The sequence below is a fragment of the Pongo abelii genome, chromosome 6 (assembly GCF_028885655.2).
Source record: "Pongo abelii isolate AG06213 chromosome 6, NHGRI_mPonAbe1-v2.0_pri, whole genome shotgun sequence".
Lineage (NCBI taxonomy): Eukaryota > Metazoa > Chordata > Mammalia > Primates > Hominidae > Pongo > Pongo abelii.
Genome location: NC_071991.2, coordinates 52,525,157 through 52,540,103, shown reverse-complemented (window position 1 = coordinate 52,540,103; position 14,947 = coordinate 52,525,157). Strand labels below are relative to the sequence as shown.

The following is a 14,947-nucleotide window of genomic DNA, read 5'->3' as shown; positions in this document are numbered from 1 at the left end:
AAATGAATAAAGGGTGAAGATTAAAGTGGTAATTCTGTAAGAAATATTGAAAAGGGAGGCTTGGCATGGTGGTTCATGCCTGTAATCCCAGCAGTTTGGGAGACCAAAGCGGGCAGATCACCTGAGGTCAGGAGTTCAAGACCAGCCTGGCCAACATGGTGAAAACTGATCTCTACTAAAATACAAAAATTAGCCAGGCATTGTGGCAGGCACCTGTAATTCCAGCTACTCAGGAGGCTGAGGTGAGAGAATCACCTGAACCTGGGAGGCAGAAGTTGCAGTGAGCCGAGATTGTGTCAATGCACACTGCAGCCTGGGTGACAGAACGAGACTCCATCTCAAAAAAAAAAAAAAAAAAAGAAAGAAATAGAAAAAGAAAAGAAAAAAAAGAAAGGGGAGCATTGATTGTTGTATCTTTAGACAGGTATTCATTTTTTAGGTCACCCAAGGGTAGCTAACTTTTACAATTAAAAGTCCTTTCCCTGTGATATAAAAAATATACCCAAAGCAAGAACAAGACAAAGTCACTTCAGGTTGTCATATTCTATTTTAATTAGCTCTAATTTCATGTTCAAACTTTTCTATGAAGGCATATGTGTGTATTAAATATCATTATTAGTTAGCCAAATGGATCCAATCCCCACACCCCTCAAAAGCTTGCTATGGTGACACCAACTTTTCAGACACCTGTCTGACATAGACAGCCAATTATTGATGTCCCTTTAGAATCTGCTGTGCCTGAGAGCTTGCTGTGGTATCTTTCCCTCCAGTAAGACCCAGGCAGAACAGGCAGAGAATAAAGTAAATGAAGCACTCAAAGACCCATTAGCCTTAGCCTGCTGAGAGCTGAGCTTAGCCTGCTGAGAGACGGTGCACTTGCTACCTAAGATGGTTTGGATATTTGTCCTCTTCAAATCTTATATTGAAATTTGGTCCCAGTTTTGGAGATGGGGCCAACTGGGAGGTGTTTGGGTCATGGAGGTGGATCTCTCGTGAATGGCTTGGTGCCATCCCCATGGTAATGAGTGAGTACTCGCTCTATTAGTTTATGTAATAGCTGGTTGTTTAGAAGAACATGGTGGGCAAGGTGTGGTAACTCACACCTGTAATCCCAGAACTTTGGGAAGCTAAGGTAGACAGATCACTTGAGGCCAGGAGTTTGAGACCATCCTGGCCAATATAGCAAAAACTCATCTCGACTAAAAATACAAAAAAAATTAGCTGGGCATGGTGGTGCACACCTGTAAACCCAGCTACTCAGGAGGCTGAGACACAAGAATCACTTGAACCAGGGAAGTGGAGGTTGCAGTGAACTGCGATCACGCCACTGCACTCCAGCCTGAGCAACAGAGCTAGACTGTCAAGATCAAGAAGCCAAAGCAAAAGCAGAAGCAGAAGCAGAAGAAGAAGCAGAAGAAGCAGAAGAAGGCGAAGAAGGCGAAGAAGGAGAAGGAGAAGGAGAAGGAGGAGAAGGAGAAGGAGAAGGAGAAGGAGAAGGAGAAGGAGAAGGAGAAGGAGAAGGAGAAGGAGAAGAGGAAGAGGAAGAGGAAGAGGAAGAGGAAGAAGAAGAAGAAGAAGAAGAAGAAGAAGAAGAAGAAGAAGAAGAAGAAGAAGAAGAAGAAGAAGAAGAAGAAGAAGAAGAAGGAAGAAGGAAGAAGAAGAAGAAGAAGAAGAGGAACGGGAAGGGGAAGAAGGGGAGCATGGTGCCTCCCCTCTCTGTATGTGATGCCCCCTCCCATCCCCCTTCCCCCAAGATTGGAAACTTCCTGAGCCCTCACCAGAAGCATATGCTGTTGCCAGGTCCCTTGTACAACCTGCAGAGCCATAAGCTGAATAAACCTCTTTATTTATAAATTACCCAGTCTTATAGCAATAAAAATAGACTTAAGACACTACCTTACTGCAGATAGGAATTATGGCTGAACAAAACCACAGGAAGCATTGATTGAGATTTTTTTCAAACAGTAAATTTCCCTCAGATGTACTCTTCCTGGTCACCCTCTAGGCAAGCTACTCTCACCCTGTGTTTTAGTTTCCTATTGTTACATGAAACACACACACACACACAGAGAAACGTAGTGGTTTAAAACTACAATGATTTATCATTTCTCCTAAGTCTATGGGTTGACTAGGAAGTTCTGCTCCACATGGTGTTGGCTGAGGTCATTCCCACAGCTTATATTCAGCAGGGAGCTTAGCAAGGGATCCCCATCTCCTTCACATGGTCTTCCATGAGTGTCTCCAACTCCAGCTCTTCCCCCATGTGGTCTTACTGTGCAACAGGATGGCCTAGACTTCAGTACAGCTTGGTAGCTGGGTTCCAAAAGAGATTGCTCTAGGAAACAAGCCCCAGTGTACATGACCCAGCCCCTGCTTGTATCATGCCTGCTAATGTCCCATTGACCCAAAAGCCACATACTGATGATGTAAGAGGAGGAGACTACACAGTGAGTGGCTCATTGGGCCCACTGTCACTGTCTACAACCTCAAAGTGCGCATTTTTTTCACTTATCTCTCTAGGGAGCATAATTCTCTGCAGGGAGGACAGCTGTGAGATCCTGTGACCTAAAGACTCTCTGAATCAACAGAAACAAGTATAAAATTGTGAAAGTAAGTAAAAAATTGAGTTAAAGAGGATTTTAGAGTATGTGTAGTTAAGAAGATCTGTTATGGCCAGGCGCAGTGGCTCACGCCTATAATCCTAGCACTTTGGGAGGCCGAGGTGGGTGGATCATGAGGTCAGGAGATTGAGACCATCCTGGCTAACATGGTGAAACCCCATCTCTACTAAAAATACAAAAAATTAGCTGGGCATGGTAGTGGGTGCCTGTAGTCCCAGCTACTCAGGAGGCTGAGGCAGGAGAATGGCGTGAACCCGGGAGGCGAGCTTCCTGTAAGCCGAGATGGCGCCACAGCACTCCAGCCTGGGCTACAGAGTGAGACTCTGAAAAAAAAAAAAAAAAAAAAGAAGAAGAAGATCTGTTACTTGATGCTACTAGAAAAAAAAAAAAGTATTAATAAGGACAAGTGAAAATATAAACCCGAAGAATCTGATCATAAGGTTTAAATTATCGAGTCTGGAAGGTAGTGGGTGCACCTAATTTAAATTTGCCCTCAGAAATGCCTCTCTTATTTGCCTTTCCTAAAGTTAGTAAGTTCATTCACTTCTTTATTCCTTCAGTAAGTGTTTTTGAAGCACCAGGCATCACTCTACTTTCTAAGGTTCAAATTGTGTCCTATTCCTTCTTTCATTTTCTCCAAAGTGGACTCCAGCAATGGCCCAATAGCTGATCTCTCTACCCCAACCACACGTACTCCAAAAGTGTTTGTCCAAAAACACAAATCTAATTCCATTTTGTTTCAGCTTTAAAATCCTCTGACACTGTATAAAAGCTAAACCCTCTAAAGTGGCTTTTAAGGCCCTTCAGAGCCTAATTGTCATCTACTTTCTTTTAAAGGATAATTCTCTACAAAAAGGTAAAATCATGACTCTCATGCAAACATAAAATGAACATGGGTCAAAGATTATATGTTGCTCATTAAAATGAGGAACTAGTAACGTGTTAAAGCCCAGTTCAAAGGTGTGTCCACAGAGCAGACACATAAATAGGCAATGAAGAATACTAAAATGAATTTGTTAATAGATGCAAACCTGAATGCTTCCATGGAAGGGTTTGGGAGTGAAGCAGGCAGGGAATCAATGTCACCTACCTGACAAAATTCATTTCATTTCCATAAAAAAGATTAATTTGCATTACTCTCAATTTTCTACAACTTACAAAGTGGTAAAAGAGTTCAAACATTGAAAGTTGCAGACCACTGTAGAACCAGATATTATGGAAAAGCGCACTAGACAATGCTCAGCATTCCATAAGGCACCCAGTCATCTCGGTAATCTTTCTCTCTCTCTCTTTTTTTTTTTTTATTTGGCACTTTCTGAGTCTTTCACACTTCCCAACCTCATCTTCAGCAGTGCCTCCGGCCTTCTACCCTATATGGTAGTCACACTGCACTCTTCACAGTTGCCTAGGAAGGCCCCAAACATTTCTGGCCACTTCTTGCACCCTCTCCATGAAGTGAACTCTTTTTTTTTGAGAGGGAGTCTCGCACTCTCGCCCAGGCTGGAGTGCAGTGGCATGATATGGGCTCACTGCAAGCTCTGCTTCCCGGGTTCACGCTGTTTTCCTGCCTCAGCCTCCCAAGTAGCTGGGACTACAGGTGCCCGCCACCACGCCCGGCTAATTTTTTGTATTTTTAGTAGAGACGGGGTTTCACCATGTTAGCCAGGATGGTCTCGATCTCCTGACCTTGTGATTCGCCTGTCTTGGCCTCCCAAAGTGCTGGGATTACAGGCGCGAGCCACCACGCCTGGCTGAAGTGGACTCTTTATTAGAAGACCTCCTACTCATTATTCTTTCAATTTACTCAGCAAATACTTCCTTCTGTACCAATGATGAACAAAGCAGTGAGGATTCAAAAGTGAAGAAGACAGACTAGGTCCCAGCCTAGACCAGGAACTCGTTCTTTGGGCGGTGCTATTTACTTTGAATCATCCAGACTTTGGGAAATGCGCTGATGTGCAACCACTGTGTAACTGTGAGTGGTGATGGGGGCTTCTCTTCATAGTTCATGGACATTTTTACTATTGATCATTCTGAGTGAAAGAGGAACCCTCAAAGGAGACTGAGGAGGAACACTCAGAGAGAGAGGAGGACCAGAAGAGAGCAGGACAAGGCAACACAGGAGGAGCAAGTGGTGGTCCACAGAGCAACCACCATGGAGAGGTCCAGTAATAAAGCTCTCATGGTGGCAGCTATTCTCATCCAAACCCCTTGAAGCTTCACCGGCGCAACTGTTCTCATAATCGCCCATGGGCTTACCTCCTCCCTACTATTCTGCCTAGCAAACTCAAACTACGAGCAAACCCACAGCCGCATCATAATTCTCTCCCAAGGACTTCAAACCCTACTCCCACTAATAGCCTTTTGATGACTTCTAGCAAGCCTCGCCAACCTTGCCCTGCCTCCCATTATTAATCTGCTAGGAGAACTCCTCGTACTAATAGCCACATTCTCCTGATCAAACGCCACCCTCCTACTTACAGGACTTAATATATTAATTACAGCCCTATATTCCCTCTATATATTCACTACAACACAACGAGGTACACTCACACACCACATCAGCAACATAAAACCTTCCCTTACATGAGAAAACACTCTAATACTCATATACCTGTCCCCCATCCTCCTTCTATCTCTCAACCCTGGCATCATTACTGGGTTCACCTCCTGTAAATATAGTTTAATCAAAACATTAGATTGTGAGTCTGACAATAGAGGTTTACAACCCCTTATTTACCGAGAAAGCTCACAAGAACTGCTAACTCATACCCCCATGTCTAACAACATGGCTTTCTCAACTTTTAAAGGATAACAGCTATCCATTGGTCTTAGTACCCAAAAATTTTGGTGCAACTCCAAATAAAAATAATAACCATGTACACTACCATAACCATCCTAACCCTAACTTCTCTAATCCCCCCCATCATTACTACCTTCATCAATCCTGACAAAAAGAATTCATACCCACACTATGTAAAAACAATTATCGCATCTACCTTTATCATCAGCCTACTCCCCACAATAATATTTATATGTCTGGACCAAGAAGCCATTATCTCAAACTGATGCTGAACAACAAACCCAAACACTACAACTCTTGCTCAGCTTTAAACTAGACTACTTCTCCATAATATTCATCCCCGTAGCACTATTCGTCACTTGATCCATCATAGAATTTTCACTATGGTACATAGACTCAGACCCAAATATTAACCAATTTTTCAAATATCTACTTATTTTCCTAATCACTATACTAATCCTAGTCACCGCTAACAATCTATTTCAACTTTTCATCGGCTGAGAGGGCGTGGGGATTATATCTTTCCTACTCATCAGCTGATGATATGCTCGAGCAGATGCCAACACAGCAGCCATCCAAGCAATCCTATATAACCGCATTGGCGACGTTGGCTTCATCCTAGCCCTAGCATGATTCCTCCTACACTCCAACTCATGAGAACCACAACAAATACTCCTTCTAAATACCAATCCCAATTTCCTCCCACTGATAGGCTTCCTTTTAGCAGCAGCAGGAAAATCAGCTCAACTTGGCCTTCATCCCTGACTCCCCTCAGCCATAGAACGTCCAACCCCCATCTCAGCCCTACTCCACTCAAGCACCATAGTTGTAGCTGGAGTCTTCCTATTCATCTGCTTTCAACCCTTATCAGAAAACAACCCACCAATCCAAACCCTCACACTATGCCTAGGCGCTACCACTACTCTGTTTACAGCAGTCTGTGCTCTAACACAAAACGATATCAAAAAAATTGTAGCCTTCTCCACTTTGAGCCAACTAGGACTTATAGTAGTCACAATTGGCATCAACCAGCCATATCTAGCATTTCTACACTTCTGTACCCACACTTTCTTTAAAGCCATATTATTTATATGCTCCAGATCCATCATTCATAACCTCAATAATGAACAAGACATTCGAAAAATAGGAGGACTGCTCAAATTTCTACCCCTTACTTCAACCTCCCTGACCATTGGCAGCCTGGCACTCGCAGGAATGCCCTTCCTCACAGGCTTCTACTCCAAAGACCTCATCATCGAAACCGCAAACATATCATATACCAATGCCTGAGACCTATCTATTACTCTCATTGCCACTTCCCTAACAAGTGCCTATAGCACTCAAATAATCCTCCTCACCCTAACGGGTCAACCCCATTTCCCAACTCTAACTAACATCAACGAATATATTCCCACCCTGCTAAACCCCATCAAACGCCTCACAATCGGAAGCCTATTCGCAGGATTTCTCATCCAGCAGCATTTTCCCCACATCCCTTCCCCAAATAACAATCCCGCTTCATCTAAAACTCGCAGCCCTAGGCGTCACCTCCTTAGGACTTCTAACAGCTACTTAACTAATAAGCTCAAAATAAAAGCCCCACTGTATACTTTTTACTTCTCCAACATACTTGGATTTTACCCCAGTATTATTCACCGCGCAACCCCCCGCCTGAGCCTTCTCATAAGCCAAAACCTAGCCCCACTTCTATTAGACCTAATCTGACTAGAAAAACTAATACCCAAAACAATTTCACAATACCAAACCTCCGCCTCCATCACCATCTGAACTCAAAAAGGCATAATCAAACTTTACTTCCTCTCTTTCTTCATCCCCCTCCTCCTAACCCTCCTTCTAATTACATAACCTATTACCCCGAGCAATCTCAATTACAATATATACACCAACAAACAACATCCAACCAGTAACTACCACCAATCAACGTCCATAATCATATAAAGATCTATGCACATTTATTTTGGAAACCCAACTCTGCAGAGTGTTTCAATGGGAAGTTGGAGGCAGAAGTCATATTACTCCAGGTTATCAAATAAAATGTAGAGCTATTTCTTTGGAAGGAGTGGGGATTCTATTATTGGAGCTAGAAAGAGAAGGATCAGAAGAGAAAGTGTAGGTACAACCACTAAGTCATGCCCCAAAGAAAAGTCACCTATTACATATTATGATATAGAAAAAGCACTAGATTTGGAGTTAAAATTTGCATTTAAATCCTGGCTATGAGATGTAAGGCTTGTCATGCAGTCTATTTGGACCTTAGTTTCCTCTTCTGTAAAGAGGAGACAGTAATGCCTCAAAATATCATTCAATGACATAATCTTTGTGAAAGAACATAGTCCAAAGCTTAGCACATACTATGTGCCCAATATGTGTAATTTTAAGCCTCAGAGAGACAGCAACTACTACCTGGGTAGTCATGTAGATAATCTTGACAAACTCTCACTGCATTCATTAGTGATTGAGGTTTGGATTTTGTTTTCTGTCTTTGTTTTTGTCTTATGTCCTGCCTGGGTGGAGTTCCAGAAGTGGAGAGTAAAAGAGCACACTGCCCAAAAGCTTTGAGCACCTTGCTAAGAAGAAGGTGACCTTCCTTTGCTTTGATTTGCTTTACTGAAGAGCAGAACGCAGAAAAAGGACGAGACTTGTGGCTGGACACAGTGGATTCTAAAAGAGACCCTAGAAGCCCAGTCTCCTTAGAATGTTTCCTGCCTTTTCTATAATATTAATTAAACCCCAGAAAGGCACTGTGATGCAGACAAACGGGAAACATGAAACAGTTCTTTTCATTGTGGAGGAGGTAAAGCGAGAAAAAACTGAATTCAGCAGCTTAAACTGGAATTGATACAGACCCTAGGCCTCCCACGGCCGACCTTCCTACAACCGGCCAATCCCAAGTCTGCCATTCCCACCCCCAGAGGAGGGTTAACTACTTGGAACAGATGACATTAGGTTTCCTTTCTGTCCTAAAGAGGAGGAAACTACTTCACTTTCTTTCCTCTAGACAGCATCCTAATTTGTCCCCACTTAGCCACATATCTCAGGACAAGAGCTTTTGAAATTAATGATGCTTTTCTGAGAGTAATTGCTTCTGTTCTAATCACCTGCTATTTCTTGCTACCCACGGGGCTCAACGTTAGGATTGCCTCAAGCAATCAGCAAATTGCCCAAAATGCACTGCTCTCAAGCTTCCAAAGTACATAAGTGATGATGAGTCACTCTAAGCCAGGTCGTCACCTCACATCCCTTATAAAGTGAACTTACATGACAGTATGCTCCCTAGGAGGCAAATCAGAATGTGCAGGGTGGGGGTGATAAGGGCTCACATTTTTTTAAAACCTTTTCAACTTTTAAAAAACTTAAGATGAAATTCACATAACACACAATTAACCATTTTAAAATGTACAATTCAGTGGTATTTAGTATACTTACAATGCTGTACAACCAACGGCTTTTGCTAATTCCAAAACTTTTTATCACCCCATAAAAACATCCTGTGCCCATTAAGTAGTCACTCCACCTTCTTCCTTAGTCCCATCCCCTGGTAACCTCTAACCTGTATTCTATCTCTGCAACTTTGTCTGTTCTGGATATGTCCTATAAGAGGATTCACAGTATATGACCTTTTGTGTCTGGCTTCTTTCACAGTGTAATGATTTCAAGGTTCATCTGTGTTATAGCAAAAATCAATACTTTACTCATTCCTTTTTATGGCTGAATAATATTCCATTGTATGGATATACCACAAGTTGTTGATTTCATCTGTTGACAGACATATGGATTGTTTCCATCTCTTGGCTATGCTGAATAATGCTGCTATAAACATTCATGTACAAGTTTCTACATTGATCCCCACTGTTTTTGATATGCCTCTTCCCTCTTTCAGCTCAAGGAAAACACTTGACTAGAACAACTTCCAAGAAATCCCCAGTAAGAAGGAATAAGATATTCTTAAGAAGAAAGGGATCTTCTTTTTACTGTTTTTAGTTTGCTATATGATTTTATTTAAAATATTTTAGCACAGTTTTGGAGGAACACTGTATTCTATACACACACCAAATATACTATTCCTGAATATTGTTGACATACAATATGGTGTAATATAAATACTTGTAAGTTGATTGATGTAATTTTAGTCTGGGCTCAATGACTTTCGCATGTTCATATTTCTCTGACTCTCTTATTTTACTAGATAGAGCCTGAGCCTCTCTGCATTAAGCAGACTTAGACATGATCAGAAAATGTGGTTGGTATCACAGCTTCCAGAACAATGAGTAGCAAAAGATGGGCAAATACTGGGATCAGCTGCTTACAGAGGATCTTTATTAACTGGGCTGGATTGCAACCCCCAAATCTCTTTAAAACTTGGCCCCTGAGTATGGGCAAATCCAGCCTATACACATTGTGTATAAAATACTTTAAAATACAAAAGTCCTGTTAAGTAATGATAAAATAATAAATTATCAGGACAAGGAAAGACAAGGCAGATTTTTAAGTCATGTGTTCTGTATGAGGATCATTATTTTAAAACTGGTTCAGTATATTCTTAGATTCTAAATATCTCAAAGCAGAATATTTATCTCTAAATGAACTACATTTAATTCTGTGTTTAGTCTGTATTTACATGTCAAGATATCTAAGCAGGTCAAAAACTGTATTTCCACTTTTCTAAGAAATTCAAGGCCGAACACGGTGGTTCATGCCTGTCATCCCAGCACTCTGGAAGGCCAAGGCAGGTGGACCACTTGAGGTCAGTAGGTCGAGACCAGTCTGGTCAACATAGTGAAACCTCATCTCTACAAAAAAATACAAAAATTAGCCAGGCATGGTGGCATGTGCCTATAGTCCCAGTTATTCAGGAGGCTGAGGCAGGAGGATGGCCTGAACCCAGGAGGCGGAGGTTGCAGTGAGCCAAAATCATGTGTGCCCCTGCACTTCAACCTGGGTGACAGAGCCAGATTCTGACTCAAAAACAAACAAACAAACAAAAAAACAAAACAGAACAAAACACTATCCCTTTCTTTGTTTCTTTCTGCATGTGTTTGTTTATGCATTCATATTAAATATATTTTTGCCTTTAGTATTCTGAAGTAACAAGTCTCTCAAGCAAATGGTTTTTTTAACTACAGATTTTATTTGAAAAATATAGGTAGGATGGCTGGGCGCCATGGCTTACACTTGTAATCCCAGCACTTTGGGAGGCCAAGCCAGGTGGATCACTTGAGGTCAGTAATTCAAGACCAGCCTGGCCAACATAGCGAAACCCCATCTCTACTAAAAATACAAAAATTAGCCAGGTATCATGGCACATGCCTGTAATCCCTGCTACTTGGGAAGCTGAGGCAGGAGAATTGCTTGAACCTAGGAGACAGAGGTCGCGGTGAGCCAAGATCGCACCACTGCACTCTAGCCTGGGTGACAGAGCCAGACCCTGCCTCAAAAGAAAAGAAAATAAAATAAATGGATCAGTGGTCATTTTTAGCTAATTAAAGCTTTGTTCAAAAAAGTCAGTATTCTTATATTACATGATTTTTAAACATTCACTCAAAAGAAATGTTCTAAGTCCGTGTAGGACTTAACCCCAGTGTTCATAATATTACTATTACATATAAACTCCTACTCAAGGTGCTGTAATAGGGTGGTATCTTTGGCAGCATATGTATGTAGGCTATGAATTTTTACAAGGGGGTTCTATTACAGAAGGAAATTACATACAATTCTGTAATATGATTGTGACCTCAAAGTACCATAAGAACAAAGGTTAAAGTTACCTATCACAAGTTAAAGTCACACATATATTTCTCATTCAAGACAAGTTCAATTAAAAACAAAACAAATATTACTTTATCCCTACCCGTTGTCTCCTGAAACCGTAAAGATAGAGTTCCAAGGTTTAAAACAGAGATCTGATGTTTTAACATTTGTCATTCTATATTTTATTGAGATCTAAAGTCAACATTTTTGTTTAAATTCCAAATATGATGTTTGAAATCATGATATTCTGGAGTGATATGGTTTGGCTGTGTCCCCACCCAAATCTCATCTTGAATTGTAACTCCCACAATTCCCACATGTGATGGGAGGAACCCGGTGGGAGGTGATTGAATTATGGGGGCGAGTCTCTCCTGCACTGTTCTTGAGATAGTGAATGAGTCTCACGAGATCTGATCATTTTAAAAGGGGAGTTTCCCTGCACAAACTCTCTTCTCTTGTCTGCCACCATGTGAGACGTGGCTTTCACGTTCCACCATGATTGTTAGGCCTCCCAAGCCACATGGAACTATAAGTCCAATAAATCTCTTTTTTTTTGTAAATTACCCAGTGTCGGGTATGTCTTTATTAGCAGCATGAAAACAGACCAATACATGGAGCTATAGAGGAACATGGCTAAACAAGTAAGAGCAGAATCATGTTGTCTTGTTGGGGAATGGTGTTTGTAAAATAACAGCCTCAGAGCTGAAGTGGTATAAACTTTAGTGGTTCCAGCAGACAGTAGCTTGTCTGCAGAGTCATGTGTTGTGCCACATGCATTGGGTATGTCATCCACAAGGACAGCCACCCAGTCTTTAATATCACCAATCAGAAACATCCTATCCACCCCAACACTTCTCCTGCAAGGCAAGCCATGTTAGGTCTATCCATGAATGATGGAGTCTTTTTGGCTTCTCCTGCTTTGGGTGAAACAATGCTGCAGTTCCTCCAGTCTGCACTATTCCCTCAGGTCCACCACAGAACTGCAGGCTCCACATGTAAGTCATTCACAGCAATACTGAAGAATCCCTGTATTTGAGCAGTGTGCAGATCCATAGTACTGACATGCTCCAACTCAGCTACTGAAAACACATTGGCTACAAGTTTTGCAGAAACTGCAGCATGACTCTTGTCCTTTTGATCTTGCTGGGCATATGGAGAACATGAGAGTACTGCCTTCATGCCAGAGGACCATGTGGCTTTGCACACATTGGTCATAGCAAGAGATGTCAAGGTGTCATTAATTTTCCCAATGACATAGGCAGCTTGGTCTCTCATTCTTTCACCAGTCACTATGCTAACCTCCTGATTGCTGAACTTCTTAGGGACCACCTTGCCCAGCTCCAACCCCCACCTTTTCACCACTTTCTGGGCAAGTCCCAGTGAGCTGCTGCCAAGCAGCACCATATTGGACATAGCTGGAGCTTGGTGGAGCCAGGGGATGCTCAAGGTGGTGATGGCAGGAGCAAGGAAAGAGCTGCCACTGCCACTGCCACTGGAAGAGGAGGAGGAGGGGTTGCAGAGGTGGGTTGGGGCCTGGCTGGGGGCAGGGAGCCCGGCTCTGGAAAAGATATTCTTATTTTTGGATGCTACATGCTGTTTCACCTCGTTCTCTTTCCATGTGAGCAAAGAAAAGGACTACAACATTAAAAGAAAGTAACTCATTAATATTTAGCATAGACTGTAAAATCACTGCCATTAGAATTTTTTGAGGTTTCCCAAACCATTGTAACTTCCCCACATGTTATATTGGTCGCTCCTTCCCTTATGATTGGCAGGAAAAGCCTGACCTGTGTGCTTGTGTGGCCCAGACACTAAGAGCCTCAGGTTCACAGGGCATGTCCTTGTGCTAGTGCTGCTAGAGAGGGGGTAGACCATGTTACACAGGAAGCATCACGGTGTTATGCAATGGGACTGGGTTGGGGGCGGGCAAGTTCTGTTCCCCACCAAGACTCCTATCAGCAAGGGTCTCTTCTTGCCACAGAGACTACAGCAACAAGGCAGAGAAAGTTTACTGAGGTGGGAAACAGGCATCAGACAAAGCAGCACATTGGAGGGACTGCTTCTTAGGCAAACAGATAAAAGCACTCCCAGAAAAGCAAAAACAGAATGACCTCAACATTTTGCAACACATATTGGAAGAAACCAGCCTCCACAGAAATCAACTGATGGAAGCTGGAGTAAACATGGACTTTTTACAAATTGCAAAAGTAATGTCAGAGGCCCTGAAACAAGGTGATATAGCTTAGATGTTTGTCCCCTCTAAATCTCATGTTGGAAGTGTTTGGATCATGGAGGTGGATCCCTCATTAATGGCTTAGTGCCAACCCCTTGGTGGTGAGTGAGTTCTTGCTCTGGTGGTTCACACAAGATGTGGTTGTTTAAAAGAGGGTGGCACCTCCCACCTTGCTCTCTTCTCTCACAATGTGATGTGCTGGCTCCCTTTTCACCTTCTACCATGACTGTTAGCTTCCTGAGGCCCTCACCAGAAGCAGATGCTGGCACTATGCTTCATGTACAGCCTGCAGAACGATGAACCAAAATAAAACCTCTTTTTTTAAAAATTACTCAGTCTCCTGCATTTCTTTATAGGAACACAAAACTGGCCTAATACCCACCCCCCCCCACCCCGACCACCCCAGGGAACCATCGACTGGGGTTAATCCCAGTAGAATGAGAATGACATAGGACAAATGGAAGAGGGGAAACAGATTCTGGATACGAAAGACTTGATATGAACAGAGATTATTCCTGTGATTCATTGGCTGAGAGTTTTGTGTTGGTCAGCATGCTTTCAGCAGCAAAACAAAACGGAACAAAAACACCCAACCCAAATTAGCTTAAATTAAAAGAAAATGCATTGACCCACTAAACTGGAAGGCCAGACAGAATGGTTCTAACTCCATTTCTTTGACCTTCTCCATGTCTTTGTTTTATCCTCAGACTGGTAAAGAGATAGCTACAGTAGTTTCCAGCCTCTCAACATACACAACATAGCCCTGAATAAGAAAAGAACATATCCTCCTGTGGGTCTCTCTTAAGAGTGAATAAACTTTTCCCAGAATTCCCTAGCAAACTTCCTCAAATTGAGTCACATGCCCATTTCTGACAATCACTGCAAAGGGGTTAGGATAATTATCATTGGCTTCAACAATCCAGGCCCTTCCTTGGAGCTACAGAAAACTGCCTACACAGCATAGCTATTCTCCAATGGTGGAAGAGTATGCTGGATGTTAAAGAGATACCATGAAGTCCACCATGGTTTCCCAACAATGTCTTAGGAAGAATCAGTGCTGGAGCCTCCACAATATATCCCTAAGAGTTTAAAATTTATCTTTGTATCACTGAGGACTTTTGGGTTGCTAGTGACAGAAACACAATTAAAATCAGCTTAAGGAAAACATGGAACTGATTGGTTCTTAGCATCTAAGAAAGGGTTAACTCTTCTTAGCCAACTCAACAGAATACCCAAAGATGCAGCTGGGCCATAGTTGAAATAGAACCATGAGTACTCAGGGCTCTCCCTTGTCACTCATGTTTGCTCCTCTTTGCATATTGACAATACTCTTTCCCACTCAGACTGATTTTTGTCACATAGCAAGAAACTTGGCTGCTGACAGCTCCTGAGATTTATGTCTCACAGCTTGAGAGACTGAATTCAAGGTCTCTCTGGTTCCAAGTCCAAAAATCTTTGGAAAGAGCCTTATTGGCTAAGCTTGATGTAGACGCCAATCCCTGAACAAATTAACTGGATCCA

The 14,947-nt window shown here is 42.3% G+C and overlaps 1 pseudogene; it reads left to right on the top strand.

Moving 5' to 3' along the window:
- The first annotated feature begins 5,489 nt into the window (after positions 1-5,489).
- Positions 5,490-7,290, top strand: LOC129060345 (NADH-ubiquinone oxidoreductase chain 5-like; annotated as a pseudogene).
- Positions 7,291-14,947: the final 7,657 nt, after the last annotated feature.